Source organism: Ornithorhynchus anatinus, chromosome X5 (assembly GCF_004115215.2).
Source record: "Ornithorhynchus anatinus isolate Pmale09 chromosome X5, mOrnAna1.pri.v4, whole genome shotgun sequence".
Lineage (NCBI taxonomy): Eukaryota > Metazoa > Chordata > Mammalia > Monotremata > Ornithorhynchidae > Ornithorhynchus > Ornithorhynchus anatinus.
This window is the reverse complement of record NC_041753.1, coordinates 5076780-5095862: the sequence shown is the minus strand read 5'-3', so window position 1 is coordinate 5095862 and position 19083 is coordinate 5076780.

Sequence of the window (19083 nt, the reverse complement as noted above, 5' to 3'; positions counted from 1 at the left end):
GTCAACCCCGCCCGCCTGCCTCCCTGTTCCCCGCCCCGCACACTGTTCCTGTCTCCTTCCCCCTCCTCCATTTCCCCCCTTTTTACTGCATGTCCCGGGAATCCCCCCCTCCCCATGCCCCCTACCCCGCTTTTCCTGCCACTTTTTTTTTCCTTTTAGGATATATGTTAAGCACCTACTATGTGCCAGGCACTGTACTAAGCGCTGGGGCAGGTGCAAGGTAATCCGGTCGGATACAGTCCCCGTCCTACATGGGGCTCACAGTCTTAATACACATTTTACACATGAGATAATTGAGGCCCAGAGAAGTGAAGTGACTCGCTCAGCGGGCAAGTGGCGGAGCCGGGATTTGAACCCGGGTCCTTCTGAATCACAGGCCCAGGCTCTAGTCACTAGGCCACTGCGTTCCTTCCCTCTTCCACTCACCTTCTCTGGCCCCATCCCTCTCTCCCACTGCCCCTCCCATTCCTCTGCCCAGTGCACTCCATCCCTTCCCCTGCCCACCCTATTTCCCCTCTCCTGTCCACTCCATTCATTCACTGTCAGTCATTCAGTTGTGTTTATTAAGCGCTTACTGTGTGCAAAGCACTGTACTAAGCGATGGGGAGAGTACTATATAACAACAGGCATATTCCTGCCCACGACAACCTCGCAGTCTGAGGGTGTGGGCGGGAGGCAGATATTAATATAAATAGATGACTATGAATAAATTACAGATATATAAATATATAATGTACACGGGCTTGGGAGTCAGAGGTCAAGGGTTCTAATCCCGGCCCCGCCACTTGTCTGCTGGGCCAGTCACTTCACATCTCTGGGCTCCAGTGAACTCATCTGTAAAATGGGCCGAAGACTGTGAGCCCCACGTGGGACAACCTGATGACCTTGCATCCCTCCGGCGCTTAGAACAGTGCTTGGCACATAGTAAGCGCTTAACAGATGCTTAAGTCCGTCTCTCCGCTTCTAGACCGTGAGCCCGTTGTGGGCAGGGATTGTGTCTGTCGCTGAGTTGTACTTCCCGAGCGCTTAGTACAATAAATAATAAATACGATTGAACGGATGAATGAAATGAACAAATTCCATCCCGTGTTATTATTATTATATCATTATTGCTTGGGATAAGCGCTTACTACGTGCCAAGCTCTGTTCTAAGCACTGGGGTAGATACAAAGTAAGCAGGTTGGACACGGTCCCGGTCCCACCTGGGGCTCCCAGTCTCCATCCCCATCTTCCAGATGAGGGAACTGAGGCCCAGAGATGGGAAGTGACTTGCCCAAGGTCACACAGAAGACACATGGCAGGGCTGGGATTAGAACCCAGGTCCTTCTGACTCCCAGGCCCGGGCTCTATCCCCTAAACCACGGTGCTTGTCCATGGGCACGGTGGAATCCCTATTCCTTCAATTCAATCATACTTATTGAGCGCTTACTGGGTGTAGAGCCCCGTACTAAGCGGTCCCTTCAACCCCTACAGTCCCAGCAAAGATGGGTCCGGGTAGCTCATTACAATTGATATATGAATATATTATATTAATATTTGTTAAGTGCGTGCGGCGAGCTAAACACTGTGCTAAGCGCTACTCTGGGAACAATAGATTTAGAATCAGGGCAGCGAGAGGTTGAGATCCATCTGCTCTAATAATTAAGCTTGACCAATAAATAGGATCAATGAATGAATAATGATATTTGTTAGGCTCCTTCTATGTGCCAGGTGCTGTACTAAGCGCTAGGCTAGATAGTTGAGTGATTTGCCCAAGGTCTCGCGGCAGACAGGTGGTGGAGCTGGAATTAGAACTCAGGGCCTTCTGACTCCCAGGCCCGGGCTCTTTCCACTAAGCCGTACTGCTTTCCTATGGCGGGGTGACCTTGGGCCAGTCACTTCATTCATTCATCCAAAAATATTTATTGAGCGCTTACTATGTGCAGAGCACTGGACTGTACTTCACGCTGGAGAAGCAGCGTGGCTCAGTGGAAAGAGCCCGGGCTTGGGAGTCAGAGGTCATGAGTTCGAATCCCAGCTCCGCCACTTGTCAGCTGTGTGACTGTGGGCGAGTCACTTCACTTCTCTGTGCCTCAGTTACCTCATCTGGAAAATGGGGATGAAGACTGTGAGCCCACGTGGGACAACCTGATCACCCTGTATCTACCCCAGCGCTTAGAACGGTGCTCGGCACATAGTAAGCGCTTAACAAATACCAACATTATTATTATTACTTCACCGTGCCTCAGTTACCTCATCTGATTGAGACCGTGAGCCCCAGGTGGGACAAGGACTGTGTCCAGTAAAACTTGCCTGGATCCACCCCAGTGCTTGGCAAGTAGTCAGCGCTTAACAAATACCACTATTATTATTATTATTATCATCATCATCATTCCTAATTATCCGGTGACCATGGAAACGGGCGGGAAATGGGGCTGAGCCGGGCGGGGGGCTCTCGGAGGCCCCCTAGCGGTGGCAGAAAGCAAAGCCCACGAGGATCTGCCGGACCCAGGGGGAGAAGGGGGGAAATAATAATAATAATAATAATAATAATAATAATAATAATAATAATAATAATAATAATAAATGGGGAGGGAAGTCTGCCTCCGGGAGAGGTCTCCGTGGCTGCGTCCAGTCCCCCAGGCGGGCAGCTGCCAGAATTGGGGGAGGGGCCCTTTTCCAGCCACCTCCATCCCCCCCCCCCCAATTTGGGGGGTCTGTGGTTGGATTCAGAGTCAGAGTTCAGAGGAAGGAAATCAATTAATCAATCAATCAATTAATCGTATTTATTGAGCGCTTACTGTAGCCAGGAGCCAATGATGAGTTTATTCCCCCTGGGAGGGGGTGTGAGGGGCGTCCTGTAAGGGGAAAGGGGGCTGGGGGAGACAGGAGAGGACCCCCCACTTACATACACAGTAGCTTGGCTCAGTGGAAAGAGCCCGGGCTTGGGAGTCGGAGGTCGTGGGTTCGAATCCCGCCTCTGCCACTTGTCAGCTGGGTGACTGTGGACAAGTCACTTCACTTCTCCGTGCCTCAGTGACCTCATCTGTAAAATGGGGATGAAGACGGTGAGCCTCACGTGGGACAACCTGATTCCCCTGTATCTACCCCAGCGCTTAGAACAGCGCTCTGCACAGAGTAAGCGCTTAACAAATACCAACATTATTATTATTACACACACACACACACACACCCCGATGAGAGGGGGCGGCCGGTGGGTGCCCTGGGTCGGGGGGCTCCGGGGTGGGACAGAGCAGCAGCAGCAGGACCCTCCCCAGACCCCTACGTTCCCCCGCCCAGGGGATTAATCCAGCCCCGTCTCCATCAATCAGTTGTGCTAATAATAATAATAATTATGGTATTTGCTAAGCGTTTACTATGTGCCAAGCGCTGTTCTAAACTTAGGGGGTGCAGAGCCCTGTAGTAAGCGCTTGGGAGAGTACAAGCTAACAGAGCTGGTAGACACATTTACTCACTCGATCATCCGTTCAGTGGTATTTATTGAGCTCTGACTGTGTGCAGACCACTGTGTTACACGCTTGGGAGAGCCCAATAAGCCGATCTGTTTCCTGCCCACAGTGAGCCTGCGGTCTAGAGGGAGCTTACAGTCTCCCACGCGACCCCCCGGGGGGCTTGGCCATGTCCATCCCCTTCCTCCCAATTTGGGAGAGTAAGGCGGACAGGGGGACCTCTGTTCCCGGCCTGCTGTGTGACCTCAGGCAAGTCCCGTAACCCCTCTGGGCCTCAGTTTCTCTGCCTTATTAAAAAGGGGTAAGGGAGGAGACCATCGCAGAGAAGCAGCGTGGCTTAGTGGCTAGAGCCCGGGCCTGGGAGTCAGAGAGACCTGGGTTCTAATCCCGGCTCCTCCACTTGTCTGCTGTGTGACCTTGGGTAAGTCACTTCTCTTCTCTGGGCCTCAGTGACCTCACCTGTCAAAGGGGGATGGAGACCGTGACCCCCATGAGGAGCGGGGACTGTGTCCAGCCTGATGTGCTCGTATCAATCCCGGCGCTTAGTAATAATAAATAATGTTGGGATTCGTTAAGCGCCTACTATGTGCAGAGCCCCGTTCTAAGCGCTGGGGGAGATACCGGGTCATCAGGTGGTCCCACGTGGGGCTCACAGTTAATCCTCATTTTACAGATGAGGTCACTGAGGCACAGAGAAGTGAAGTGCTTGCCCACAGTCACACAGCTGTCCAGTGGCCGAGGCGGGATTCGAACCCATGACCTCCGACTCCCAAGCCCGGGCTCTTGCCACTGAGCCACGCGTGGGTCTCTGTCTCTCGTCTCTCCGCCTCCCCTGAACCGAGAGGTCCGGGGGTCCCCGGGAGGCGGTCCCCTGGAGGGACCCAGGAGTCGGGGGTCTCACCGTTGGCTCCGCCGTCCCGTCCGTCGGGTTTCCCCCGGCTCCCGCACTCCCTCTGCCTCCGTTAGGGTGACCCACCGAGGGAAGGCTCGCTCTCCTTCTCTCCTTTCCTCCCTCCTTCCCTCTTCCCTTCTCCCTTCCTTCCCTTCCTACTCTCTCTCTCTCTCCCTCTCTCCCTTTTTCCTTCTTTTTCTCTCTCCTTCTCTCCCTTTTCTCTTTCTTTTTCTCCCTCCTTCTCGGCCTCCTTCCTTCCTTCCGTTTTCTCTCTCCCTCCCTCCTCTCCCTCCTTTCCTCCTCTTTCTCCCTCCTTTCTTCTCTCCCTCCTTTCTTCTCTCCTTCCTTCCTTCCCTCTTCCTTCTCTCCCTTCTTTCTTCTCTCCTTCCTTCCCTCCTTCCTCTCTCCTTCCTTCCCTCCTTCTCTCCTCTTCCTCTCCCTCTTTCCCTCCTTCCTTCTCTCCCCTCTTCCTTACTGCCCCCCCACCTTTCCTCTTTCCTCTTCCTCCTTCCTTCTCTCCCTCCTTCCTTCTCTCCTTCCTTCCTTCCCTCTCTACCACCTTTCCTCCTTCCTCTCCCTTCTTCCTTCTCTTCCTTCTTCTTTACCTCCTTCTCTCCTCTTCCTCTTTCCCTTTCTCTCCCTCTTTCCCTCCTTCCTTCTCTCCCTTCTTCCTTCTGTCCTTCTTTCCTTCCCCCCCCCCCGCCTTCCCTCCTTCCTCTCCCTCCTTCCTTCTCTCCTTCCTTCCCTCTCTCCCACCTTTCCTCCTTCCTCTCCCTCCTTCCTCCTCCTCCTCTCCCTCCTTCCTCCTCTCCCTCTGTGCCTCTCTCCCCGGGCGCCCTTTCAACGGGTCCACATTGCCGCTAACCCTCCCCGGGCCGGACCCCTTCCCCACCCCCCTTGCCGTCCCTGCCCGCGGAAGCAGCCTGGCCTAGTGGGTAGAGCCCGGGCCTGGGAGTCAGAGGATCCGAGTTCTGATCCCACCTCCGCCATTTGGACCACTGTGCCAACTTGGGCGAGTCACTTGGCTTCTCTGGGCCTCAGTTCCCTCATCTGGAAAATGGGGATGGAGAAGGTGGGCCCCAGGTGGGACAGGGACTGTGTCCACCCCGATTTCCTTCTATTCACCCCAGTGCTTAGAACAGTGCCTGGCCCATAGTAAGCGCTTAACAAATGCCATCATTATTATTCCTGCCCAACCCTCCCTTCTCTCCTCACCCCATCCCTACCTCTCCCCTCTTCACGCAACCCTGTTCCTGATCCTCTTCTCTCTCCCCATCCCTGTCCCTAATTCTCCCCTCTAGTCCCATCCCTAACCCCATTCCTACCCCTAACCCATCCCCTTTAGAGAAGCAGTGTAACAGTGGAAAGAGCCCGGGCTTGGGAGTCAGAGGTCGTGGGTTCTAATCCCGGCTCCGCCACTTGTCTGCTGTGTGACCTTGGCCAAGCCGCTTCCCTCCTCTGTGCCTCTGTTCCCTCAACTGGAAAATGGGGGTGAAGACTGTAAGCCACAATTGGGACCACCTGATGACCTTATCTCTACCCCAGCGCTTAGAACAGCGCTTGGGACATAGTAAAGGCTTAACAAATACCATCATTATTATGATTATTATGACCTTCGGACTCCCAGGCCTGTGTTCGATCCGCTGCGCCGTGCCGCTAGGGCAGAGACCGCCCAGCCTTTCCCTGGAAAGTTGGGGGGGGGGGGGAAGGAATGGGGGGGCAACCAGGGCGGGGGTGTGGGAGGGCAGAGGGTGGCGGGGTCGGGGGGGAGGGGACCCCCTCTCTGTAGTCCCGGGAGCTTCTTCCGGGCCCATTAGCGTTGATGAAAGACGGCAGGGGAGGTCGATAGCAATCCTGCCCAAGAGTCTCGCAGTAACAAGCCCATTTCGCTCCTTCCCCTCTGAGCCCCCCCACTCCAGCCCCCTCCCCCATCTTCCGTGCCCCCCATCCTCCTTGCCCCCCCAGGCTCCCCTCTGTGCCTCAGTTCCCTCACCTGTAAAATGGGGATGAAGACTGTGAGCCCCAAGTGGGACAACCCGATGACCTTGCATCCCCCCCGGTGCTTAGGGAACCGGTGGAAATGGGGAGGGGACCCAGGGACCCCCCCCCCCCTTCGCAGCCCCCGCGCGGCCCCTTCCTGAGACTCGTGGGGGCCAAGTCCCCTCCCCACCGCTGCTCCCCACGGGGCCTCACCCTCAGCCCCCTGAGGCCGTGAGTGCGAATTCGGAAGCCCTTGGAGGCCACAGGGGGGATAGAGGTTGGTGTAAGGGAGCTGGGTTGGGGGTTCTGATCAAGGGCAAGGTTGAGCAGAATCTGGAGAGAAATAAGGCAGTGGAATGAAAAGAAATCTGGCAGCGGGGCCTGCAAGGTCGTCCCGGGGACCTTGATGACAAAGGGGAGGCAGGATCGACTGGATTAGAACAGCGCTCTGCGCACACAGTAAGCGTTCAACAAAATACGATTGAATGAGTGAATTTCTCGAGAAGGAGCAGGGCCTAGGAGCTAAAGTCCCCACCTGGAAGTCAGAAGGACCTGGGTTCCAGTCCTGGCTCCGCCACCTGTCTGCTTTGTGACCTTGGGCAAGTCGCTCCACTTCTCTGGGCCTCGGTTACCTCATCTGGAAAATGGGGATTGAGACTATGAGCCCCACTTGGGACAGGGACTTTAGGCCTTCTGTCGGATTCCCACTGTGCCCGCTGCCAGGTTTCTTTGAAGCCCGCAGCCTGGTTTCCAAAGGCTCCACAGTCTGATTTCTCTTAAGCCGAAGCCTGGCTTCCACTGTGCCCACAGCCTGGTTTCTGTGAAGCTAAAACCTGGTTTCTTTTGGGCCCTTACCTAGTTTTTTTTTTAGGCCTGAAGCCTGGTTTCCTTTGGGCCGCCAGCCTTATTTCTCTTGGGCCAAAACCCGGTTTCCATCGTGCCTCCAGCCTGATTTCTTTTGGGCCGAAGCCTGGCTTCCATTGTGCCCACAGCCTGGTTTCTGTGAGCCCTAAAGTCTGATTTCCTTTAGGCTCTTACCTAGTTGCTTTTTTTTTAAGGCCCGAAGCCTGCTTTCCTTTGGGCCCACAGCCTGGCTCAAGCCCACGCTTGGCTTCCATCTCGCCCAGACCCTTGTTTCCGCCGTCCACAGCCTGGTTTCCACTGGACCCACAGCCTGATTTCTGTGAGCCCTGAAGCCTGATTTCCATTGCATCCACAGCCTGGACAAGTCACTTCACTTCTCCGTGCCTCATTTCCCTCATCTGTAAAATGGGGATTAAGACTGTGGGACAGGGACCGAGTCCAGCCTGATGGCCTGGTATCCACCCCAGCGCTTAGAACGGTGCCTGGCACATAGTAAGCGCTTAATAAATATGATTATTATTATTAGAGAAACAGGCCCCCAGGGGGACACCCCACCCAGGGCGTCGCCCTCCACCCCCTCGCATCTGGAACCGGGGTCGGGCCTTGGGCGGGACAAGTCCGCACAGAGATTGGCAAGAAGCGGCTGGGTGCGGTGGGCCTCCGGGACCTGCCGAAGCCACGGGGATTAGCCCTGAGCCTCCAGTCGGCGTCGCGTGTCCTGCCTCCATTTACCACCTCAGTCAATCGTATTTATCGGGCGCTTAATGCGTGCAGAGCACTGGACTGAGCACTGGGGAGAGGACACAGAGCAGTAAGCGGACGCATCCCCTGCCCACAACGAGCTTCCGTTCCGGTCAGTCGTGTTGATTGAGCGCTTGGGAGCCGACAGTGTAACCATAGAACGGAGACTTTAAGCTCATCGTGGGCAGGGAATGTGTTCGTTTATCGTTCGACTGGACTCTCCTAAGCGCTTAGTCTGGTGCTCTTCGCACAATAAGCGCCCGATAAATACAACCGAATGAAGGATTGAATGAATGAATTAATTCCCTGTCCACAGCGAGTTTACATTCTAGAGGGTTAATAATAAGGTTGGTATTTGTTAAGCGCTTACTATGTGCAGAGCACTGTTCTCAGCGCTGGGGGAGATACAGGGTTATCAGATCGTCCCACGTGAGGCTCACAGTTCATCCCCATTTTACAGATGAGGTCACTGAGGCACAGAGAAGTGAAATGATTTGCCCACAGTCACAGAGCTGACAAGTGGCAGAGCCGGGAGTCGAACCCATGACCTCAGACTCCGAAGCCCAGGCTCTTTCCACTGAGCCACGTTGTGTATCGTTGCACCAAGGCTCAGTGGAAAGAGCCCGGGCTTGGGAGTCGGAGGATTTGGGTTCTAATCCCGGCTCCGTCAACAGTCTGCTGGGTGACCTTGGGCGAGTCACTTCACTTCTCCGGGCCTCAGTGACCTCCTCTATTAAATGGGGATGAAGACTGGGAGTGGCACGTGGGACAACCCGATTAGCTTGTATCTACCCCAGCGCTGAGAACAGTGCTCGGCACATAGTGAGCACTTAACCGATAGCATTAGCGTTATCATTATTATTATTATTATGGGGGAGAGGCGGCTACTTGGAGGGGCTGGCGAGGAGCTGGGGTCACTGTACGGATGGGGCAGGGGGCTCGGAGGGGCTTTGGGGATTGTGTCTGGTGCTGGGTTCCGGTGCCTTCTCTCAGTGGGATGCTGCTCTCCTGACTACCTACAAGGGACGGGCTGTTTCTTATTTTGATTTTTTTGGTATATAAGGGCTTGTCTTTTATTTTCCGGTATTTGTTAAGCACTTAGTTTTTTACTCTTTGGAATTTTTTAAGGGCTTATCGTTCATTTCTTGGTATTTGTTATTGTTAAGCACTTATTTTTTATATTTTGGTATTTGTTAGATGCTTATTTTTTATTTTTTGGTTTTGTGAAATGCTTATTTTTTTTTGGTATTTGTTAAATGCTTACTTTCCATTTTTTGGTATTTAAGCGCTTATTTTTGGGTGTTTGCTAAATGTCTTCTTTTGGTATTTGTTAAAACGCTTATTTTTTATTTTTGGCATTTGTTAAGCACTTATTTTTTTATATTTTGGTATCCGTTAAGTGCTTTTTTTTTGGGTATTTGTGAAATGCTTATTTTTGGGTATGTTAAGCGCTTATTTTCTATTTTTGGATATTGAGTGCTTATTTTTTATTTTTTGGTATTTGTTAAATGCTTTTTTTTGGTATCTGTTAAGTGCTCGTTTTTGATTTTTGGTATTTGTTAAGAGCTAGCTACTCTTTAATTTTTTGGTATTTGCTAAGCACCTTTTTATTTTTTGGTACTTTTTGAGTGCTGATTTTTGGTACTTGTCAAATCCTTACTTTTTATTCTTTGGTATTTGTTGAGTGCTTATTTTGTTTTTTGGTAGTTGTTAAATGCTCATTTTTTATTTTTTGGTATTTATTAAGTGCTTATTTTCTACTTTCGGGTACTTGTTGAGTACTTATTTTTTTATTTTTTGGTATTTGTTAAGGGCTTATCTTATGTTTTGGAATTTGTGAAGCGCTTTAAAAAACTTTTTTGGTATTTGTTCAGTGCTTATTTTTATTTTTGGTGTTTGTTAAGGCTTGCTATGTGCCAGGGACTGTATTGTGGGATGGGATGGACACCCAGTCCCTGTCCCCTTGGGGGGTCACAGTCTCCATCCGCATTTGACAGATGAGAGGACTGAGGTCCAGCGAAGGCAAGTGACTTGCCCAAGGTTACAAAGCAGACAAGGGGCGCAGAATTAGAACCCAGGGCCTCGGGCTCTGCATCCCAGGGGGCTGTTGTTCTCCTGGCTGACCACAAGGGGGAGCCCTGGTCCCCGAAGATTGAGATTCTGTCAGTTCAGTCAATAGAATTTATTAATAATGATGGCATTTATTAAGCGCTTCCTACGTGCCGGCCACTGTACTAAGCGTTTGGGAGAGTGCTAGTAATACTAATGGAACTTATTAAACGCTTACTTTGTGCCAAGCACTGTTCTAAGCCCTGGGGTAGACACAACATAATCGGATTGGTCCCCGTCCCGCCTGGGGCTCACAGCCTTCCTCCCCATTTTACTGATGAGATAACTGAGGCCCAGAGAAGTGACTTGCCCAAGGTCACACGGCAGACAAGTGGCGGGGCTGAGATTAGAATCCAGGCCCTGCTGACACCCGGGCCTGACATACCCCTAACTGGGGGGGGGGGGGTGTCTCCCTAAAGCCTCAGTTCTGGGTCCCCTTATTAATAGTAATAATAATAATAATAATGGTATTGGTTGAGGGCTTACTACGTGCCAAGCACTGTTCTAAGCACTGGGATAGATACAAGGTAAGATTGTCCCAAGTGGGGCTCACAGTCTTAACCCCCGTTTTACAGATGAGGTAACTGGGGAACGGAGAAGTGAAGCGGCTTGCCTAAGGTCGCACAGCAGACAAGTGGCGGAGGCGGGATTAGAACCCACGTCCTCTGGCTCTCAAGCCCGGGCTCTTCCCACTAAGCCAAGCCCCTTCTAGTCTCCATCTCCATCCACTCCCTTGGAGAACTCCTTCGCTCCCATGGCTTCAACCACCTCCTCGCGCGGATGATTCCCAAATCTCCATCTCCGGCCCCGCTCTCGCTCCCTCTCTCCAGTCTCCCACTTCCTCCCGCCTTCGAGACATCTCTGCTTGGATGTCCTACCATCGCCTCAAGCTTGACGTGTCCAAAACAGAGCTCCTTATCTTCCCACCCAGACCCCCGTCCTCCCCGACTTTCCCTTAATAATAATAATGTTGGTATTTGTCAAGCGCTTACTATGTGCCGAGCACCGTTCTAAGCGCTGGGGTAGACACAGGGGAGTCAGGGTGTCCCACGTGGGGCTCACGGTCTTAATCCCCATTTTACAGATGAGGGAACTGCGGCACCGAGAAGTTAAGTGACTTGCCCAAAGTCACACAGCTGACGAATGGCCGAGCCGGGATTTGAACCCATGACCTCTCACTCCAAAGCCCGGGCTCTTTCCACTGAGCCACGCTGCTTCTTCACCGTAGACGGCGCCACCGTCCTCCCCGTCTCACGAGCCCGTAACCTTGACGTCATCCTGGATTTCCCTCTCCCGTCCGACCCCCGTATTCGATCCATCACTAGATCGGGTCGGTCCCACCTTCGCGACCGCTAAAATCCGCCCTTTCCAGACTAATAATAATAATGTTGGTATTTGTTAAGCGCTTACTATGTGCCGAGCACCGTTCTAAGCGCTGGGGTAGACATAGGGGAATCGGGTTGTCCCACGTGGGGCTCACCGTCTTCATCCCCATTTTACAGATGAGGGAACTGAGGCACAGAGAAGTTAAGTGACTCGCCCACAGTCACACAGCCGACAAGTGGCAGAGCTGGGATTCGAACTCACGAGCCCTGACTCCAAAGCCCGTGCTCTTTCCACTGAGCCACGCTGCTTCTCGAAGACTATCACCACGTCAATCCAGTCACTCGTCCCACTCCCCCCGGATTACCGCCTCGGCCTCCTCACTGCCCTCCCGGCCTCATTCGTTCATTCAGTAGTATTTACTGAGCGCTTACTCTGTGCAGAGCACCGTACTAAGCGCTTGGAATGGACAGATCGGCAACAGACAGAGACGGTCCCCGCCCTCTGACGGGCTTACGGTCTAATCGGGGGAGACGGACAGACAAGGACAACGGCAATCCCCACTCCGGTCCGTACTTCACTCCGCTGCCCGGATCGTTTGTCCGCTCCCCACTCCTCCAGAAATTTCGGTGGTTGCCCACCGACCTACGCATCAAACGAAAACTCTTCACCTTCGGCTTTAAAGCCCTCAACGCCCTCGCCCCCTCTTACCTCACCTCGTCGCTCTCCTACCCCGACCCGGCCCGCACACTTCGCTCCTCCAATGCCCCTCCGTCGCCTGTCTCGCCACCGACCTCTCGCCCTCCCTCTTTATATCCCACAGACGGTGACTCCCCCTCCGCTTTCAAAGCCTTGAGGGCCCATCTCCTCCAAGAGGCCTTCCCTGATTAAGCCCCCCCTTTTCCTCTTCTCCCGCTCCCTTCGTTCTCTCCCCTCCCAGCCCCATCCCTACGCAGACGACACGCAGATCTACATCTCCGCCCCTGTCCTCTCCCCCTCCCTTCGGGCTCGCGTCTCCTCCCGCCTCCGGGACGTCTCCGCCCGGATGTCGGCCCGCCACCTGAAACTCAACATGAGCGAGACTGAGCTCCTCGTCTTCCCTCCCAAACCCGGTCCTCTCCCAGACGCAGACACTGAGAAACTGAGGCAGAGAGAGACACGGGACACAGGGGGCCAGAGAGAGTTTTGGGGGGCGGGGGGGCGGCCAGAGCTGGGTTCACAGAGGATCTTCCGCCCGGACCTTTTCGGGGAGCTTTCTGAGCTGGGAGGTCCCCGAGGGAGGGGGTCTTTGGGATCCCCCCTCAGGGGGCAACTTCATGGCTACTTTGCTCTCCTCTCTCAGAATTGTTGAAGGAAGGGGTCTCTCTCTTCCCCCCAAGTCTCCTTGGGGGTGTCTCGGGTCGAGAGAGAGAAAAGCGCCTGGCTCCAATGAGCCCATTACCCCTAAATTCCGATTCGTTCACTCAATGGTATTTATCGAGCGCTTACTACGTGCAGAGCACTGGACTAAGCGCTTGGAATGGACAGTTCGGCAACGGATAGAGACCCTCCCTGCCCACTGACGGGCTCACGGTCTCATCGGGGGAGACACGTGTTCCCCATCCTTCTCTGCACGCGGATGAGTCGATAAGCGTGCTTTTTGAGCGCTTTCCGTGCGCTTGGCACCGTCCGAAGCGCCTGGGAGGGGACCACGAGAATCGGTAGACACGCTCCCTGCCCACGACGAGCTGACAGTCCAGGGGGGGCCGGACATCCAAAGAGAGAAGCGGCGTGGCCTAGTGGGAAACGCAGGGGCCCGGGAGTCAGAGGACCTGGGTTCGAATCCCCGTCGCGCCACGCGTCTGCTGTGGAAGCCTGGGGCGAGTGGCTCATCCGGGGTGTCGGGGGAGCGTCCGAGAAAGCCTGGGCGTCCCCGGCCAGCAGCTCCCGCGGTCACTGCCTCCCTACGGCCTGAGAGTCAGGAGGACCTGGGTTCGAACTCCGCCTCTTCGCCTGTTGGGTCTCCTCGGTCCAGTCGCTTTCCTGGGCCTCGGCTCCCCCATCTGTAAAATGGGGATTAAGGCCGTGAGCCCCACGTGGGCCGCGTCCAACCCGATTTGCTTGTATCCACCCGGGCGCTCAGTACAGTCCCCTCCCCATCACCCCGACTCGCTCCCTTTGCTCAACCCCCCTCCCCGCCCCACGGCACTTGTGTCTTCATGTGCACCTTTACAATTATAACCCAATTTATCTTTACTGATGACGTGCATGTATCTATAATTCTATTTATTAATACTGACGCGACCGCTGCCCGTTCACACGTTTTGCTGTCTCCCCCGGTTCTAGCCTGTGAGCCCGTTGCGGGCAGGGATTCATTCATTCAACCGTATTTACTGAGCGCTTACTGCGTTCAGAGCACTCTACTAAGCGCTTGGAAAGGACGGTTCGGCAATTCTCTCTTTTGTTGCCCAACCGTCCTTCCCAAGGGCTTGGCGGAGCGCTCTGCCCGCAGTAAGCGCTCAATAAATACGACTGAATGAACGGTACAGAGTAAACGCTCGCCAAATACCGCTGTTGTTATTATTATCGTCGTCACTATTCCAGGGGAATGTCTGGGACCTCTCCACCGCGACCGACGACCGCGGGGCCATCAAAACGAGAACGAAACCTCCCCCTCTCTTCCTCTCTTTTCTATTCTGCCTTACGGGGGCCGCTGTCAAGCGGCCAGGAAAAAGCAGGGGGGAAAGTGAGGCCAGGTAACGCGGCCTTCAGATGAGAGCCGAGATAACGCAATCACCCGATCGACGCGGGTGAGATGGAATAATCCGGCAAGACCGACACTATCCCTTCTCCCTCCTCCTCCCCCGGCCCTACCTCCCGCCGGACGGGAGGTCGGTTGCGAGAGGGGGAAGTGGGGTGACCAGTCTAGTCACTCTGGTCTTGGGGTTCCCCGACCTGCCCCGGGCGGGGAAGGGAGGAGGGGGTGGTGGGTTCCCATCATTTCCGCCCCATCTGCAAAATCTCCACATCCTCCCTCGCCGCCCCCCCCCCCGGGGAACCGAAACCAGGCGGCGGGCCTAAAAGAAACCGGGCAGCGGGCCCAGCTGCATCGCGAGTGTCCATAGAGAGGCGGCGTGGCTCAGTGGAGATGAGCCCGGGCTTGGGACTCAGAGGTCATGAGTTCGAATGCCAGCTCGGCCGCTTGGCAGCTGGGTGACTGTGGGCAAGTCATTTCACTTCTCTGGGCCTCAGTGACCTCATCTGGAAAATGGGGATTAGGACCGGGAGCCTCACGTGGGACGACCTGATGACCCCGTATCTCCCCCAGCGCTTAGAACAGTGCTCTGCACCTAGTAAGCGCTTAACAAATACCAACATTATCATTAGAACTGTCAGTGGTTTATTTAATGTCGTCCCCCCTCTCGACTGGCAGCTGGTCGTGGGCAGGGAATGTGCCTGTTGGAGGTTTAGTGTCCTCTCCCAAGCGCTTAGCACAGTGCCCCGCACACAATAGGGGCTCAAGAGAGACGACTGAATGGAAAATAGTGGGAGGTTGGGGAAATAGGTGGCGTGGGGGGGAGGTGTGTGTGGAAATACCATAATTATCCTCTAGACTGTGAGCCCGTTGGAGGCAGGGATTGTCTCTATTGCTGTAGGGTACTTTCCCAAGCGCTCAGTACAGTGCTCTGCACATAGTAAGCGCTTAACAAATACCAACATTATTATTATTTAACACGACTGGACGGATGGGAAGAATAAAGGGAAAGAGGAGGGTCTACGCAACTCTCAGGCCGGATGGAAGCCTAGCTCCGGTGGAGGCCTGACCTTACCCCTCCACCCCCAACCCTCCCCTTCCCGGGAGGCCGGAGGGGGTCGGGTCCACGGCCCGGGCCGCTTCCCCATCGTCTAGCAGAGGGGTGGAACGGGGGGTTTATTTGCTTTAAAGAGGGTCTCAGAGGCTCCAGAGGGGGTGGGGGGGGTGGGGGGCGCAGAAAAGGAGGCAGGGGCTGATCCGGGCCCACTGACGCCCCTTCCTCTCCCCTCACACTTTGATTTTTTTATCCTCTCCTCCTCCAGGATCAAACCCGACCCCATTCCTCCTCCCCCAAGTGAAAACAGAAGGGGAGGCGGCAGGATTCGAACTCAAGGACTAGGAGGAGGGGGGGGGGAGAGGAAGGTCGCCTCCCACCCCCCAGTCTCTCCAACTCGGCTCCCCTGCTCCGAATTCCCCCGCCCCGTTGTCACCGCCGCTCCCAATCGCTCCCACAGGGGTAGCGTTTAGAAGAGTGCTGGGCACATACTAAGCGCTTAACAAAGACCATCATTATTAGCGTGGCCTAGTGGCTAGAGCGCAGGCCTGGGAGTCGGAAGGTCACGGGTTCTAATCCCGGCTCCGCCACCTGTCCGCTGTGGGACCTCGGGTGAGTCGCTTCGCTTCTCTGGGCCTCCGGTCCCTCATCTGAAAAATGAGGATGGAGACCGCGAGCCGCACGTGGGACTGTGTTCGACCCGATTTGCTTGTATCTGCCCCAGCGTTTAGAACAGTGCCTGGCACTTAGGAATTGCTTTTACAAATACCGTCATTATTATTATTATTAGAGTCCGGGAGTCCGCAGGACCTGCCTTCTGATCCCAGCTCTGCCACTTACCTGCTGTGTGACCTCGGGCAAGTCACTTCACTTCCCCGGGCCTCAATTCCCTCATCTGTCAAATGGGAATTAATAACGATAATAATGATGGTAAGTTAAGCGCTTACTATGTGCAGAGCACCGTTCTAAGCGCTGGGGGGCTACAAGGTGATCGGGTTGTCCCACATGGGGCTCCCAGTCTTCATCCCCATTTGACAGATGAGGGCACCGAGGTCCAGAGAAGTGAGGTGACTTGCCCGAAGTCACACAGCTGACAAGTGGCGGAGCCAGAATTCGAACGCATGACCCAGGACTCCCAAGCCCGGGCTCTTTCCACTGAGCCACGCTGCGCGAGCCCCACGCGAGACGGGGACCGGGTCCCACCTGATTACCCCGAATCGACGCCGGTGCTTAGAACAGTGTCTGACACATAAGCGCTTAAGTATCACAATTATTGCTAATAGAGAGCCATAATTTATTTCTTTTCATCTCTGCCTCCCCTCTAGACTATGAGCTCATCGTGGGCAGGGAATGTGTCCGTTTATTGTTCTACTGGACTCTCCCAAGCTCTTCCTACAGTGCTCTGCACAGAGTAAGCATTCAATAAATACTACGGACGGACTGATCGACGATAATAATAATTAAGGCCTTTGTTAGGCGCTACGTGCCTGGCTCTGTACTAAATGCCGGGATGGACGCGAGCAAAATCGGATTGGAGAGTCCTCGTCCCCCGTGGGGCTCACGGTCCCAACCCCCATTTTACAGATGAGGGAACTGAGGCACGGGGAAGTGAAGTGACTTGTCCCAAGTCACGCAGATGACAAGCGGCGGAGCCCTCCCAAGCGCTTAGGACAGTGTTCCGCGCTCAGTAAGTATCCTGGGTTGACTGAGGATGACACGTGCCTCTGGAGTAGCTGCAGAGGCTCCGATCGACCTCTCGGCCCGGGCCTCGAATGGCGGGACCGCACAGCCGCAGAGCGGGGTGACCCTGGAGCTGGGATTCGAACCCTTGACCTCTGACTCCGAAGCCCGGGCTCTTGCCACTGAGCCACGCTGCTTCTCTTAGAAAAAGCAGACACGAGATCCCCATTTTAGGGCAACAGCTTGGCCCCGTGAGTAGAGCCCGGGCCTGGGAGTCGGGAGGACCTGGGTTCTAATCCCGGTTCCTCCACTGGTCTGCTGCGTGACCTTGGGCGAGTCCCTCACTCCTCCGGGCCTCCGGCTGTGAAATGGGGATTAAGACCGTGAGCCCAAGGTGGGACAGGGATCGTGTCCAATCCCATTAGCTCGTACCTACTCCGGTGCTTAGTACGGCGCCTGGCGTGTGGTAAGCGCCTAAACGTCACCGTCGTCGTCACCATCCCTTCGGCCCGAGGCACCCCCGGCCCTCACAGACCCCAAGGCAGAGGGAGCCCCTTTCACTCCCCCGCCGCGGTCCGACAACCCGCGGACGCCCTCGTTGTAAAAACCTTTCGTCTCCGGCCATTTTTTTTTTTATTGAAATTTTTTTTTTAAATTTCTGAGGTAAAATACTTTTTTTTTTTCCTCTTTCAACTTCCATAACAAAATACAGAGCTATCAGATACCCCTGGAAAAAAAATATGTATATTATACATATATTTCTATAACATTACATCATATATATATAATATATATATGCAAATTTTTTTGAAGACTTTATAGAAAGTGGAACCGCGAAAAGGCACTGCACAATGGACTTACAGTTTCTATGTACATATTCACACGCTTTTTCCTGCTTGGGCGGGTGCCTTTCGACGGGGCGAGGGTCCCCCCGGACCTTCCGTCCCCGCCGTCCTGCACGGGCGGGGGAGGCGGGGGGCGCGCGGCGGTGGGACCCTCGGGTTCCAACTCATTTGCACGTGGGCAATGCGGACGGACGGACACGATAAAACCGAGACGGACCACCCTGGCGGCCCGGGGTCGCGGGGGTTTCTAAGGCTGTCGGCAAAGGCCCTGGGGTGAGGAGGCAGAGAGAGAAGGCACCGAAAGGGAACTGTGGGATACTAAGTGGGGACACGGGGGCGGGGGGGATACCGGGAGGGTAGGGGGTGTCTTCGAGGTCATTAATGCTTTTTGCTCCCCTCCCCGGGGTCTCTCCTCCTCCCCGCACGAGGCTTCGGGCCCACCGGCCCCTCCGAAAATCTGGGGGTCCTCCCCTCACCCCCGGGCTCACGAAGGTCGCCGGGAGCGAGCCGGTGGGAGACGAGGAATGTCAGAGATGGGATATTTGGCACATCGGGATTTGGGGGGGGGGGGGGGATACAGAGGGAATAAAGCAAGCGGACCCTCCCGTCCCACCACCCCCCGCCGGCCCCCGGACACCTCCCCTCGCTTCTCGACGCCCCTTCCCTGCCCGGCCTCCCCGGGCCGATACAGAAAGGAGTGGGAGGGACGGGAACGAGCCAGACCACCAGACCCGTACCCGGGGACGATGTCGCCGCCGCCGAGGCATCTGCTGGTTTTTGCAAAGGGCAGAGGGGGCGGCCGGAGCACGGACGGGAGAGGTCGGGGAGGGGCCGGGGGTGGAGGAGAAGCGTCGAACAGACCTGGCACTTGGGTACGACCGGCTAAGAGAAGTGCATCGTGGGTTCCTTTTTCCTTTTTTTTTTTTGTTTTTGAAGGCCTCGTGTATCTATTCCTGAGTTCATGCTGAGGACGGCCGGGCGGGTCTCTCCGGACGGGGCGGCAGGGAAGCCCTCCCGCTGCCCTGGACCGGACGGGCCGGGGGAGAGCGGGGGCGGCGGGTTGGGAGCCGAGGCCTAGCGGCCCGACGGGGGGGGCAACGACCGCCGGGAGAAATCGAGACGGCGCGACCCGTCGTCCTCCTCCGTCGGCTCCAAGAACGGGCCCGCCGTCCCCACGGGGGACCACCCTCTCGCCCGGCCCGCCGTTGGCCTCCGGCCATCCCCACCCGTGCAGAGTCTCTCCGGGCTTAAGGCTTAGGACGCCGGGCAGGGGGCCGGGTGGGCCCTACGCTCCTCCCCCTCCTCCCTTCTATCCCTGAAAGGAGTTTCACAACTCCGCATGGCTTCTTAGTTTGGGGGCGGAGGGGCGAAGGAGGCAGAGAACCTGGGGGGGGGGGGCCTGACCGGGGGTG